The sequence below is a fragment of the Sander lucioperca genome, chromosome 1 (assembly GCF_008315115.2).
Source record: "Sander lucioperca isolate FBNREF2018 chromosome 1, SLUC_FBN_1.2, whole genome shotgun sequence".
NCBI lineage: Eukaryota > Metazoa > Chordata > Actinopteri > Perciformes > Percidae > Sander > Sander lucioperca.
In genome coordinates, this window is record NC_050173.1 from 29,365,049 (window position 1) to 29,379,344 (window position 14,296).

The following is a 14,296-nucleotide window of genomic DNA, read 5'->3' on the forward strand; positions in this document are numbered from 1 at the left end:
TAAAGTGATGATGCCGCCTTCATCATTGCATAACCGTGGCCGTAAATGCGCACAACGTACCAGGAAATGAAACTCGCCGGCGCATCACAGGGGGGTAGGATGATGTGGATGTGACTGGTTATGTAAACGTATAGGGCACAGTTGGAATGAGCCAGATGGGATGATGGCTGTCATTTTAGAGACTACCGCGCTTCTTGTCTGCGTCTGGAAATTTCGCTTCTGCATGACCTTGTGAACTCTCCTGCCGCGTGACCTCGAACATTCATTCTTACGGCTCCCCTGAACACCCCTCCACATCCTTGTGCTCATTTGTGCAGACTATTACCCAAGCAGGAAGTGACATCAACGGGTCCAAACTAAAAATATGTCGCAGGACGGACTGTCTAGGATGTCCAGGACCGGTGTTTGTAAAGGAGGATGGCTCGCACCGGCTCCACAAAGTGATGCTCATTGAAGGATGCAGCAGAGCGCCACACAGGCGAGACAGACAGACGCACTGGAGGCTGAGTGAGTCGCCTGCTGACTGAGTGCTTTAATTCCGTCACTTTCATTCATGCAAGTTCAGATATGGTGCCATACCTTGCCCTCTCTGAAGCCGGTGACGCAGTTCATAGCAGAGGCGATAAGACTTGTTGTGCGACTGAACGAATTGTGTCAGCGTCGCTCTTATGAGACGGGGGTGAGGTGTATGGTGCGATGAAACAGAAAACACTACTGTTTTCACTTGAATGGCAAGTGCAGGAGGGAGGAGTGGTCTGGCGGGGCTGGTCTGTGTGCCTTTACGCATTGTTATACAATAAACAGACATACAGTTTAAAGACTGATTTGTAATGATACCACTACTAAAAGCAAGCGTTTGTGGTGAAGTTTCCCAAGTTGGATGAGAATCGTGTAGCTTTGTAAGCGCCCTTTCAAAACATGAATGGCGTCTATTTTTATCCGTCCAGTGCGTGTGTCGTCCTCACCAGGGAGGCTCTGACAGACCTGCCGTGCGTCCAGACGGGAGAGTGCTGCAGTCACGTGCTGTCTGCTATTATCCACCCTCACGTCAGGTACAGCTGTAAAGAGGCAGCACGAGGGACGGTTTTGTTCCACAATTAACGATGAGAAAGATGTTTAGAAATTTGCGTAGGCTATAACTCAAATATAGTATTATACCAAAGTGTTAGCCTACTAGAGTTGAAAAGAAAACATAGATATATAATATAAAATAATAATATAAAAAACAGGCAACAACATCAACACTGATAATCAAACTGCACTTAAAAATATGAATTTGTATTAATAAATGTACAACACTAAACTTACACTACACCTCACTGCACAAGTCTAAATAATTCCAGTTTAGATGTCTTATCATAATAAAAGGTTCCAGTCAAAAAAAGATGCACAGACGGACATTATTTTTGAAGATGCTTCTATCATCTCGCCACCTGCTGTGCTGACTGCCAGGACTTTAGCCTGACATGAGGTGGAGAGGTCATAGTTAGCCTAACAGATAATAAAAAACATTATGATAATATACAGACTTCAACTATATAAATTTTGTCAAATTAATATCACTGCTCCTGGCAGATGTTACCTTTCTCCTTCTAGTCCACAGTTTTAAATAACCAGCTTAAATGTAACAGTGGAACTTAACAAATTCTTAGTTATAAATATACCTGTCTCCACATATATATTGTGCTGATGACGTCTTATATAATACAACCATGCTACATGTCAGTGCTGAACAGGGCTAGGTATCTTTAAAAAATGTTCAATACCAATACCTATACCAATACCATGACTTCACCGGTTCCTGAACGATACTATATTTTTCAGCTCCTACTCTGTGAGCCCCGTCTTTGTGCGTAACATAGAGTTTTTCCTGCGTGTCTTTACGACATGTTAACGTTGGACAGCCAATTACCAGCATTATTATATCTTGGTAGAAGCATGCTGCATGCTTATTGGCTCACTGACACTGATGAGATTTACTCCTTAGGTATTGAAATTTGGTTTGAATGACGAGGAATTTTGCAATACTCGGTACTAAGGAGGCAATTTGGTCGGTGCCTAAAACGTACCCAGGTACCCAGCCCTAGTGCTGAATGCTGTCTGCAAGGCTAGTAACAAATTCATCTCTTTGTGTATTATGTGTGTATACAGGACACTTGAAGTAGTTTCCGAAGGCACTTGTGCAAAATTAGCGTGTATTGGGGCCACATAACTCTTCTTTGCACCTGGGCCCCTTGGCTTTTCACGCCAACGCATTGTCCTATTGTAAGATGATAGTAAAGCTAAATAGAAGATCCTACACTTGAACCTAAGGCCATTGAAGATCTTTAATTGGCTCTAAGCGAGTCTTCTGCAATGTGAAATAATGCATGAGCTATACAGTGGTGTTACTACTGTATACGTTTTGGCACATGTGCGCAGCAGCCTATGGGATTACTGGTGTATATAACTCACGCTGCTGTTGCCTGCCTGTCTGGAGTGATAACTTCATTATTCATGGTTGCGTGTAGACAGCAGTGCTTAATCTCTGAGCTGAATGGGGCAGCCTGTGACTCTGGAAGTAAATGCTTGTGCTTGGTCAGCCTTATCTGGCCCTTGTTGAGGAATGGAGGGGCACCAGTGAGTGGGAGGACTGCTGAACTGGGCCTCAGGTTGGCATCAGCAGCTAAACGCCCCGTCCCATCGTGGCGTTTGGGGCCAGTTTGAGGCCAGTAGCAATTAGCCAGACTGGACCAAGGAGCTGGGCCATATATTCTCTGTGGTGAAAGGGTCTGGGCAGGGGGTCTATTTGCGCACGACAGGTGCAGTGGGAGGAAGGCGTCAGGAGTTTAGGGAATCGAAACCAGAGATGAGGCCAAACAGCAGCGTCTCTGGCTTCCAGGGTCAGATGCTCTCTTTCACCCCTGGAGGCTCCAAAGCACAGCCAGCCTCTTCCTGCCCTGACACTATATCTTTGTGAATGTAGGTGCTTTAGTGCATGTGTGCACAGTTATCTTTGTGCATGTACAGGCATGTGTGTGTGTGTGTGTGTGTGTGTGTGTGTGTGTGTGTGTGTGTGTGTGCGTGTGTGGGGAATGTTTTATGGGTGTGTGACACTGGGGCGAGAAGATCAGGGGGGCATGTTTTGAGTTGCGGTAATCATCTGTCTTACTTTATCTAGCTCACACTTGCACAAAGAACATTTTTTTTTGTTTAAACACACATATGTCCACTAGTATTTTACAGCACTCCATGAGGAGCTTTGATCACTCAGCTGTGAGAGTGGTGTTAAAAACAATGCTGCCATGATGTGTTTTGACATCATTTTGATGCCAAAAGTTGTAGCATTGATTCTGCTGTGTAATTACACAGAAGAATACTCTTGACTATTCTGTACTGTAAACGGGACACACATGACTGGCCGTTGGAGGGAGGAAAAGCAGTGTTGCCGACCATGTCATGTTTTTTTTTCTTGCTTCCTGGCTGTTCTGCTTGAACCCAGTAATCCTGGATACAGCCATTACAAATCCTGCTGTCTTGACTTGAGACCCCAGACAGGAGACAGGCTCTGCAACTTGGTTTCATTTAGCATTCCTCTGGGCTTTATGGGCAGGTGTTTAACATTACTGGCAGGATATTTATTGGCAACATTAAAGGCAACTTTTTTTTGCTTACCTCTCAATTAGGCACATACACATACTATGTGTGTACTGTAGATGCAAGCACACACGTACATGCATGCAGAAATGCAAAAAAACACACACATGGATGTTTCATACACGCAACAATCTGAGATTGACAGTATGGCTGCTTAATGGAGCATATTCTCACTCCTTTTCCAACACTGTCACACACTTTATGCCTTTTGAGGCACAGATCCACATCCTTAGAATCTACCCCTGACCCGTGACCATCTCTATCTCCCTGTATGCACCCCCTTCCCCTCCACCCATTATGCCAGGTCAGTGTATGATGTGGGGTAGAAATAGGGTTGGAGGCGTGATGGGATGTGTGGCCTGTAATTACAGAAGCTTAGCAGGGCCAGTGGCTGTGATGTGGAATTCTCAAATCAAGGTGCAGCCTGAAGACTCAGCCAGCCCCGCTGCTGCCCTCTGCTACTTGATTGCTGGCAGCTGGGTGAGCCATGTCAAGTGGCAGGCTGGGAAATGTGAAATCCCAGATAAAGCACAGAGCCCTAAAAAGCCATGAAGCTCCAGTAATGAGGAAAGTGATGTGGTTTGGGCATGCTTAGGAGGCAGGTAGCAGCTAACGGTAACTCTTTCTGTCTCTCTCTTCTTGGTGTGTCTGTATGTGAGAAATAGAGGAGAGGTGAAGGTGTTTGTATATGTGACTTTTCAATCCTGGATTTAGAAGGATCCACCAACCTCCAACAATGCAGAACTGGTGGATAGGTCGGCACAGCTCTAGATATACCCAACCTAAATCCTCCGGGGTCACCCTCGGACATAAATCACAACCTACAGTACATCCTGCCTCTGCTTCTCATATTCTCCCAGGGCCAGTTCCTTTGAACGTAATGTTAAAACCCCAGCAACTTTCCCTGCTCAAGAGCAGCAGAATCATTCCTGATATTAACAGCGACAGTCCGATTTAGAACGATTCTGGAGCCATTGTAGCAGTTAAAAACATTCCTAGTTTTGTGGAGGCCATTATTCCTGCTTCTTAATCACCCCCTCGGCTTTTATAACCTCCCCAAGCCTAGTGTGTGGCTGGGGGGAACCACATGTGGGCAGAGACTAGAAAATAACCGCACTACCTGGCACTCTTATCTAAGATAATCATCACTAACAACGCACAGGACACCAGCGCATATATCATCTCTTTTTTAAGTATTTTAAATGAATAATATTTTTTTAATGTTTAGGGATGCAACTAATGATTATTTGTCGATTAATCTGTCAATTATTTTCTTGATTAATCGATTAGTTGTTTGAACTATAAAAATGTCTAGTGTTTCCCAAAGCCCAAGATGACATCCTCACATGTCTTGTTTTGTTCACAACTAAAATATATTCAGTTTACTGTCATAGAGGAGTGAAGAAACTAGAAAATATTCACAATTTAGAAACTGAAAGATTTTTTTACTTTTTTCACAGATGTTCTTTGAATCATGTTTTTTTTTTATTAAACCTAGCTTCCTTGCTAGTCTTTTTTTTTTATTGTCAACAAATGCCACGAAAAAGACAAAAACCTACAACAAATATATAGTTTCACTTTAAAAAAAAGGACAGTCAGTAGTTTTCAGGAGAAAACAGGAGAAAACATTTAAAAGCATTTATTGGGGACTATTTTCAGCTACAGATTAATACACATTTGGTGCACTTGTGAGTATTTACAGCAGCAGGATGATGTATCTGGGACTCAAAATAAACTACAGTGTTCAGCACAATCATAGAACATGTAATCCAGTGCAATGGTGTGGCAGATTTCTGTTATTTTTGTGCTGAAGCAGTGTAAATGTAGTTTGAATTGAACAGCAGGCACTGAATTCCTCCTATAAAAAAGTCAGCCACCTTTGATAAAACAGTAACATAAAAGTAGCATTAAAGTATATCTTATCTTATCTTATTTTATTGGTCTGCGGATATTGATGATAAGGGCAAGGCCCCATGCAACAGAGAGCATGGGAGACCCAGAGTGGAAGATGGAGCAAAGTAGACCTCACAGCTTCCCTGCTGTCATCCATCACTCTCTCCTTACCTGCTCCCAGGTTTGCAGAGCTTTAGAGAAGATGGAGTGTTGTGATTAGGATGCACTGATTATTTTGTTATTGAGCTGTTTTTCTTCGTGGTTCTTCCACTTAGCTTACAGCTAGCGTGTATTTGACCGTATGTGTAAAGCGGCTTGTCTCGCTGATGGTTTAGTTATAGTTAACTGAGACACCTGGGTGCTCAGACACCAAGCAGACCCAGTTCACTGTGATGGGTGACACACTGTCATGCCAGGCTTGATGGCATAATTTAACCAGGTCACAGCCATGCATACTGTTTAGCAGGGTGGGAATGGGGGGCACATAGAAAGTCATTGCATGTTTACCCTGTGCCTGGTGACCCCCTGCCAGCAGCTACATCAATTATCACCTTTAAGGAATGTGGGACCCTTGTGTTAAATTCCCTTTGACCCCCCTGTTGGAGGAGGTCAGGAGGTGGGCGCTCTCCCCAGGGGGGGCATGCAGTTAGTGGGTGCAGGGTGAGTACTGTGTGTGTTTATGTCTGTGTGGTGGTCCAGGGAGATTCCCTAGATCCTCCATCCTCAGACCTGCAACCAACCACCATGCCTACAGACCCCAACATAGTAAACAAGATTTGCATGGTGTGTTTACAATGTAAATGGGTTTCTAAAGGTCTTAATTTCACCAAGGGACGCACCAGAGGTGGTCTGGGAGCATATACACGAGACCCAGGTTTCATGTATGACTGAGGGTTCTAGAAACGTTGCATAGAATCTTTAACTCTCAGATTTTAAGTGTATTTTCTGAAAAAAAACATACTGCCTCAATATTAAATTAAGGGTGCTTCAATAAATTAGCCTGCTGGCACACTTTGAAGACCTCAGCATTTGTGATTTTAATGTGTTTGTTTGTCTCAAGCTGTTTTTAGTACACAAGTGTAAATCACAACTTTACAAGTCAGTGTAGCGTACCGTAAAGGGTGGCCGGTAATGTGCATGTGATGTGTGTGTGAGTGAGAGAGTGAAAAAGAAAAAGAGAGAGAGGTTTAGACATAGATATTATGTCTGATGTTCTTTGCTTTAGAAGGTGAATTAGATGGGAACATATGACATGTTAGGATGCAGGTATGTAGGCATTCCCAGACACATAAATCTCTTTTCCTCCTCTATCTTCCTGTGCCCCATATCAAATGCCTTCGTGAGTGTGAAGAAAGTCGTTGGGAAAAAGTATCATATGTGCTGTAGGGAGTGAAGGTACCATGGAAATCAATTGTGAATGGAATCACTTTTTTTCGGACCATGATTGATGCTCCGAGCTTATGCATTTTTATCTTATCTTTTACAGGCTCTCTATCACGGTTGTCTGCAGGATGTGGTGTGCTCTGCTATCAGCAGTTACCTCAGCAGCTGAGGTATAATATCAAAATCACAAGCTTGTCTACTTTAGATGAAAGTGTTGACATAATATATTGGTACGGTACAGTTTCTTGTGTGATGTATTGCTAAAGGTGCAGTATAGTTGCAGTTTCTGTGTTTTAATAGCTTCAAAGTCAGCGGGGAAAGTAATTGTCTGTCTTTAATGTCTCGTCGATTTTAACCTTACCCCGGGACCAGCAACTGTGCTCTGTCCTGAGTCGTTTGCTTTAAGCTGTGCATTGATTAACTCCTCCTTGAAGGCAGCCACCCTTGAAATGTGAGGGCCTTTACACGTTGTGACAAACCAAAGTATCCCTGCAGTGTCATCAGATCACCTCGCCACTTCCAATTAGTGGTCATCTCAGACCCTTTTTTCGCCATGCTGACAGGACAGAAAAACTCCAGCAGGACAGAGCAGCAGCCTAGCCCTGTCCCAAAGATTCAACACTCTCATCATTTATTTATCCACACGCAGGCAGACAAAACAACACACGCCCATCCTGTACCAGGACCAACAGCTGCCAGCTAGAAGAGGGTATAGCAAGGTTGGGGTGGGGCGGGTTAAGGTGGAACAACACACTCTCAGACACAAGGCACAATCAGCACATCATCTGCACCGTCTTGTCAGTGATTGAACTTCTTCAGTGTTGTCATGGCGACGTAATTTTCTTCTCCAGAGGAGCTGTTCTTCTGTTTCAAATTGCACTGTAAGGCTGGTGGTGGTTGGAAGTAAAGCAAGTTGCTCTTGAATGTACTCTGATAAGGAATTCTTTGAGCAGAAGGCTATGATGTACTGAACTTGAGAAAGCCTTTTGATCTCAGTTTGTATGCTAATGAATCTGGTCTTATGTATGCACTGCTTTGCCTTTGTTTATTTAGATATGTGGAGTCTTTATCCTTCAAACATTATTTTATCAGTTGCATTACTCTCATTCCAAAGAGAATTGCAGTTGCAGGGTTTCTTTTTGCCTATGTTGTGTGTGCAGGGGCACACACAGCCAAACTCCTAACTGTAGTTTTTTTGCCTGTTTGATAGCCTGACTGTAAGTAAGCCCCTCTGGTTGTGCAGACTTCTGTCTTCCTCAGCACACTCTGCCCCAGCACTCATCCACGAACAACACACTCATTCACACGTGCTTTCGCATGACTACACAAATGCACAAACAGGACTTTAGCCTTGACTGGCTCACGCACTCACACAAAACACACTCGCTTACTCACTCAGGAATTATTGTGGTAGTAAAACTAGAGAGGAAGAGTGAAAGAGACAACAAGAGAGGAAGAGGGACTGAGACGGGGGAAGCAGAGGGAGGGAAAAGGAGAGCGATTGCCCCAACAGAAGTATTTTATCCCCAAGCGGTTTTTAAACGCTGCCATGTCCGTGACCCAGTCATGAGGACAAGCCATTGTTCTCTCCTGTGGCTTCTGTAGGAAGGCCGATGTAAGACATGAAAGTTGCAGTAGTTACTCATTTCAATTGAAAACATGCATTTGTATATGCAAAGTCTATTCTACACATACCATTAGCACTATAATACGAATAAAATGAGAGGTTTGTTGTGTTGCAGTGTGCAATGTCACTGTTTTTACTTTGAGTGGCTCAGCAGCTTACTCATGTTGTCCTTCGAAGGATGTGACAGACGTGTTCTGGAGTGTGTTGTTCTGCTGCTCTCACTTTTTTCTCTCTGTATGTACTTCCTCTATACTCTGGCTGTGTGTATATGTGTGTGTGTCTGTGTGCCTTCTCTGGTCCGGTGCTTTGGCACAAAAAGGAAGGCCAGGCCACCCCATTCTTTGTTTTGCTTCTTGTAGGAAACTAGCAGCAAATTGTGGCTCAATGAGGCATTGCTGTTTTGTATAGTCAGATAAAGTGCAAACGAAACCGTCTGAGCTGCACTGGCCTGCTGCAGTGTTTTCTATTGTAGTTGTGAATGTAGGCCTGTGTAATGCTTGGTTAGTGTTGAACATTAGGTGAAGGGGGGGCTGCTGGGGGTAGGGACCATTCACACAGTTTTAAGATGTCACCCAGTGTTTGGAGCTGCTGTCCACTGTGTTTAATTGTGATGAGGGATGATTAGAGCTCTGCTTAAGACTGGAGGAGAGTTTTCTGTCTGGCTTGCTTTCAAAGGTTTCAAAATCCCAATATTGTAGCGCTCTCAGACAGCGCCAACATGACACACTTGTCAAAGTGATCAGAGCAGGGCATATGTGTGTGGGTGTATTGATGTTCATGCGGGAAATAGACCAGTTTTTATTTCAATACATTCATCCAACACCTGCAGGAACCACTTTCGTTGGAAATCAAAAGGGTGACTCACTTAATATGCAATAATTTCATGAAGATTTTGTACTCCTAGATTGTGAGCAAGCCAAGATGGAAGTAAACAGCTACTTGAACGTGACCTTAAGAGTTTATTTGATCAAGGAGTGAGACATTTCCAAGCAGTGAAGTAAGGAAATATTATTAAATAGTGTGTACTTTTTAAGTATAATGCTGTGTATTAGATTACACATGAATGCATACTTCTACTTAAACTTATTCCATTTTCAGAGTTGTTCAATGGCTTAATTTAACATTTTTCAACACCACTGGGATCAAGTTCATTGAGTCAAGCAAAACAAACACATGGCTTGGGAGATACACAAAGAAGGAGGTTCTTGGGTGTGCCATGGCCCTTGTCTAAAGCGGTTATGGGGCCCACATGGGCGTTCTGCTCTCCAGAGGCTGTTGGGGTAATTATCTGCCAGGGTGCACGTGTGGCAGTGTGTGTCAGAGTGACCGTGTCCCTGTGCTCATGTTTGTAAGGTGCGCATGAGATTGTAGGGCTCGATTTTTCCGAGGATCCCATCCTGCGTCCTGATGCTGTGGCCCCAAACAGGATGAAATGCATATGCACTCAACCCTATATACTTCTTCACGCTTGTGTGATCTGTATGCACCCACCAAACACACACAGAGACATACACACATATTCACTCTTTAAGTCCATCTTTTCCTTACACCCCAGAGTTGAGAGAGGGGATCTGGGAGTTTAAGAGGAGGAGCGTGGCTGGGGGATGAAGCTGAGGAGCCATCATGGGGCCCAACAGCACAAAGCCCTATTCCCTGCTCCTCCATGTGGAAAATGGCAGGAGAGCAAGAGGAGGAGGGGAAGGGGGCAAAAAAAGTGGAGGAAAGAGGAGGAGGGAGTGAGGGAGCGACAATTAGTGGGATCTGCTAATCACCAGGGCAACACTCATTTAATTGACATGTGAAATTTGAATTTGTCTGACAAGTCGATAGGCACTAAGATAATGGACCAGTCGTCTAAGGTCTGCTTGGTGGAAGCCAAGGAGGGGAAGCGACAGCTGAGGGCTGAGGCCAAGCTCTTTGTTAAAACTAGCAGTGTTGTTGGGCGAGAAGGTTGTCCACAAGGAGATTATAACCCATCATGCCTTTGACCTTTTTGTATAAGTAACTCCACGGCTGCCCTTAAACACAACACACAGCAGATACACACCATAGCAAGGGGTGTGTGTGTGTGTGTTTTGTTGTTTTCAGCAGAAGGCAGAGTAAGTAAACAAGTATTTTTATACCACAATAAATCTGACCTTGATAATCCCAATGGCTTGGAAGAGAAAAAACACAAAAGGAGGTGGGCAGGGAAAGAAACTCTAGTCTGTCCATTCCTGCTTTACCAGAAATCAATAAGCTATTTAAGGTCATCAGAAAGCAGCATCACTCCAGCTGCTACGGAAGGGGAAAGCATACGAACTTTCACTGCCGTCTCAAGAAGTGACTTGGAAAAGACACTAATCTTTACTAACAGCTCATTTAAAGGATATTACAAAAAACATTATTGGAAATAATCTTAAGCCTCACTAGCAATATTGCACTGTGGTTTGGCACTGCTGTTCAGGCCACCACTTTGCTTAAACTACAGCTCAAGAGCCAAAGAAGGAAAGGTACAAGCCATTCCCATTTCAATATTTCAAATCTATTTCAAGTGACAGAACAGCTGAAGGAATACAACATTTTTTTAAGAAAAGGCCCTTTAAGTTATCACCCTCATCCTACTTCAGGAAATACCAATTAATAAATCAATCAACTCAAGACAGGGATTTATCAGTTTCTCAGTAGATATACCTGATAAGTTAATAGCCACCAAATCACATAAAAAGTGTCAATAGAACAAAAACTTTTTAAAAACTAGTATTTTCTCAGAACACATCACAACCCCCCCTCCACCTATACCACGGTTGGTGCATTCCCCTAGGAACACCTCCATAAAAGGAGTCCAAATAGGATGGACCTGGTTTGGCACTTCCTGGTTCTGAAAGAGCATGTCTTGAACATGCTCTTTCAGAACCAGGAAGTGCCAAACTGCCTAAAGGAGAGGTAAGAAAATTAAAAATGCTAATTAAATAAAGATGTTAAAATATCCCAGATGTGTGGGATGTTTCCTGTTTAAGAAACAAATGTGCAAACATGTCCACAACAAACAAGGCTAACACTATTGTCAAGAAGCCTCAAACAGTCACAGTCAATACCCATTAGTAAATAGCACACTGCTAGCTGTGGCCATCATTCATACTGGTAATAGCCCCAAGACACCCATACTCTGTTATCTTTTAAACAAACAACCAGATTAGCCAAATTTATTTAGAAGACCGAACAAAGTTAAAACTGTCCACCCCAGTTTACAGACCTACTTCCCAGTTCAACAGCAAACACGGCTTCCTGTGCAATAATGGATTGTTAGTGACATTTTATGAGTGCTTTTGGATTTTCCTTAAAATAAGTGTTCTAAATGGGCTTGCTAAACTGTAGTCTTGATTACAACCAGTCTGATCGTTCTTGCCCTGTGAAACTGTTGTAGCAAAGTTGCTTTATTTCCAAATCTCAGCAATTACTTTGATAAATCCAAAGTTACCCTAACTGATATAAAGGACGACCAAAGCCATGCAAATAAGACCCAAGCTGTAAAATAATCCCTTTAAGGTGAAACTAACTTAAATTGTTGTTTGTCTTTAACCCTAACAGACACAGATTGTCTCCCTGCGGCACGTATAGTTCTGGATAGCATCAAACCGGCCCTCTGTACCACAGGTGAGTCCTTTCCGCCCGGTAAACCGACCACATCATGGGCAAATTATTCCAGTTTTCCACATTTCATCATGGACACGCTTAGTCAACCCCACAAACACTGCTCATTTGCCTATTCTGTAACATACATATCTTCATGTTTGATTTGTGACATTTGAACGACCTCCAGATCACTACAGCGTACTTCCCAAATGTTTTTGAGCTATCACTCTGCTAACACAGTTCCATTGTCAGAGGTGACTTTGTAGAAGTGGCAGACAGTCAGAGGAGACTCAGGATACTTCCAAGTCTTTTCAGCCAGTGTAATCCTTATCCTTTATCTCTCTGGCTGATCTGGGCCAAAGCTCTCTGTGTGAGAATGATTCAATGACTGCCTGTTTTATTCTTTTGCTCTCAGTAACGTTTTCTCTCCCTCGCTCACTGTCTCTCTCTTGTTCTCTAATTCTCACTTGGATGTGTATTGTTCTACCATCTTGCAAAGTGACCTGTGCTCTTTCAGTGTTCAGCTCCTCTCTGTTTTGAATGTGGGCAACAATGATTGCTGATATGATTCTCCTGTTTTATGATAGAAGATCATCTCTTTCTCACACACACACACACACACACACACACACACACACACACACACACACACACACACACAGATGCCACCTTGCAGGCAACTTGGATTATGTCCAAGAATCACAGCTGGATTGATGTGTGTGCATGTGTGTTCACTGTAGATATGCATGTGTTTCCGCAGGGGGTTGGGGGGTGGGCTGCATCTGGGGCATCTGATTGGCCCTACTGGCATGGGAGCCAGGCGAGATCCTGATTGGATACATGTATGGTGACTAGCGTGCAGGTTTCTGTGTGCCATGTAGCTTTGCCTACCACAGCACTGGCCAATAGCTCCACATATTGAATGCATTGCAGATTAGAGCCCATGAAACTGTGTGCACACAAATGTGTGTCGGTGTGCGAGTTTGTGTGTCTACACAGCTCATCTGTGCAGAGCACTTTTATCTTGTATGAACAAATGTGCACTGTCTGCGTTCACCGAAGTGATCACGGAATGCATTTGCCTTTCCCGGACTAATCATTAATTATTACGGCAGATTTGCCTCAGCATCCTTAGATCAATGTAGTAGCTACCCACTGTTAGACGATTAAAAATGCTCTTAAATACATTTTTGAACAATCAAAATGTATTGAAATCCTATTCCTTATGTTGAAGGACAATTACTACAAGATTTATTGCAGAGTTTGTGAGCTCATTTAGCACAAAGCAAGCCATCCTAACTCAAATTTTCATCATCATGTGTACAATAAGATGACATAAGATTCACTCATGCAGGATTTTAGTCAGATTGAAATCTGGAATTGATCAAGGGTCAAGGGTTACACAGTAACTTCAGCTTTGTCCCAATCTCAGAAAATTGTGATAAAAGCTAACCCATGTTTACTGTTTTTGTTTTGTCACAGTTGTCATGGCTCCTTTGACTGAATAATATATCAAAGTGCAGGAATACTTTTACCAACTTAAATTCTATTTTACCTTTGCCACCATCAAAGAAATCCAACATCAGTGTGAACATAAAGTGAAATTATTAAAGTGCTCATATTATGCTCATTTTCAGGTTCATAATTGTATTTAGAGGTTGTACCAGAATAGGTTTATGTGGTTAATTTTCAGAAAACACCATATTTTTGTTGTACTGCACATTGCTGCAGTTCCTCTTTTCACCCTGTGTGTTGAGCTCTCTGTTTTAGCTACAGAGTGAGGCATCTCACTTCTATTCCATCTTTGTTGTGAGTCGCACATGCGCAGTAAGTACTGCTAGCTAGTCAGTTCAAGAGCATGAGGGAGTGCCATGCTAGTAGGTAGGCGAGCATTATAACGTGTGTTACAAAGTGACGCATGTTCATCACGGAAGTAAAGGCTGGACTATAATAGAGCTGTTTAGAGCAGTTTGTGAACAGTGTTTTCTGTTGGAGATGGTAAGTCCCTTTGGGGTGGACTTTGTGCTTTTTCACTTTGTAAACCTATAACGTGCACAAAAAAAGCTATATAACACAATAAAGGAAAGGGGAAAAGCCAAAAAGAATAATATGAGCACTTTAAAACCCAAATCCACAATCTGT

General features: G+C 43.0%; 1 long non-coding RNA gene across 3 annotated transcripts in view; it reads left to right on the forward strand.

Moving 5' to 3' along the window:
• The first annotated feature begins 82 nt into the window (after positions 1–82).
• The window catches only part of LOC116052330, an 85,932-nt gene continuing 71,718 nt past the window's right edge, over positions 83–14,296 (forward strand). For 2 of the 3 annotated variants that reach the window (XR_004898795.1, XR_004898797.1), the window contains exon 1: positions 83–507. This is a non-coding gene — a long non-coding RNA (uncharacterized LOC116052330). Of the gene's footprint in view, positions 508–12,109; positions 12,176–14,296 lie in introns of all 3 variants that reach the window. The other variant, XR_004898793.1, reaches the window with a different exon arrangement.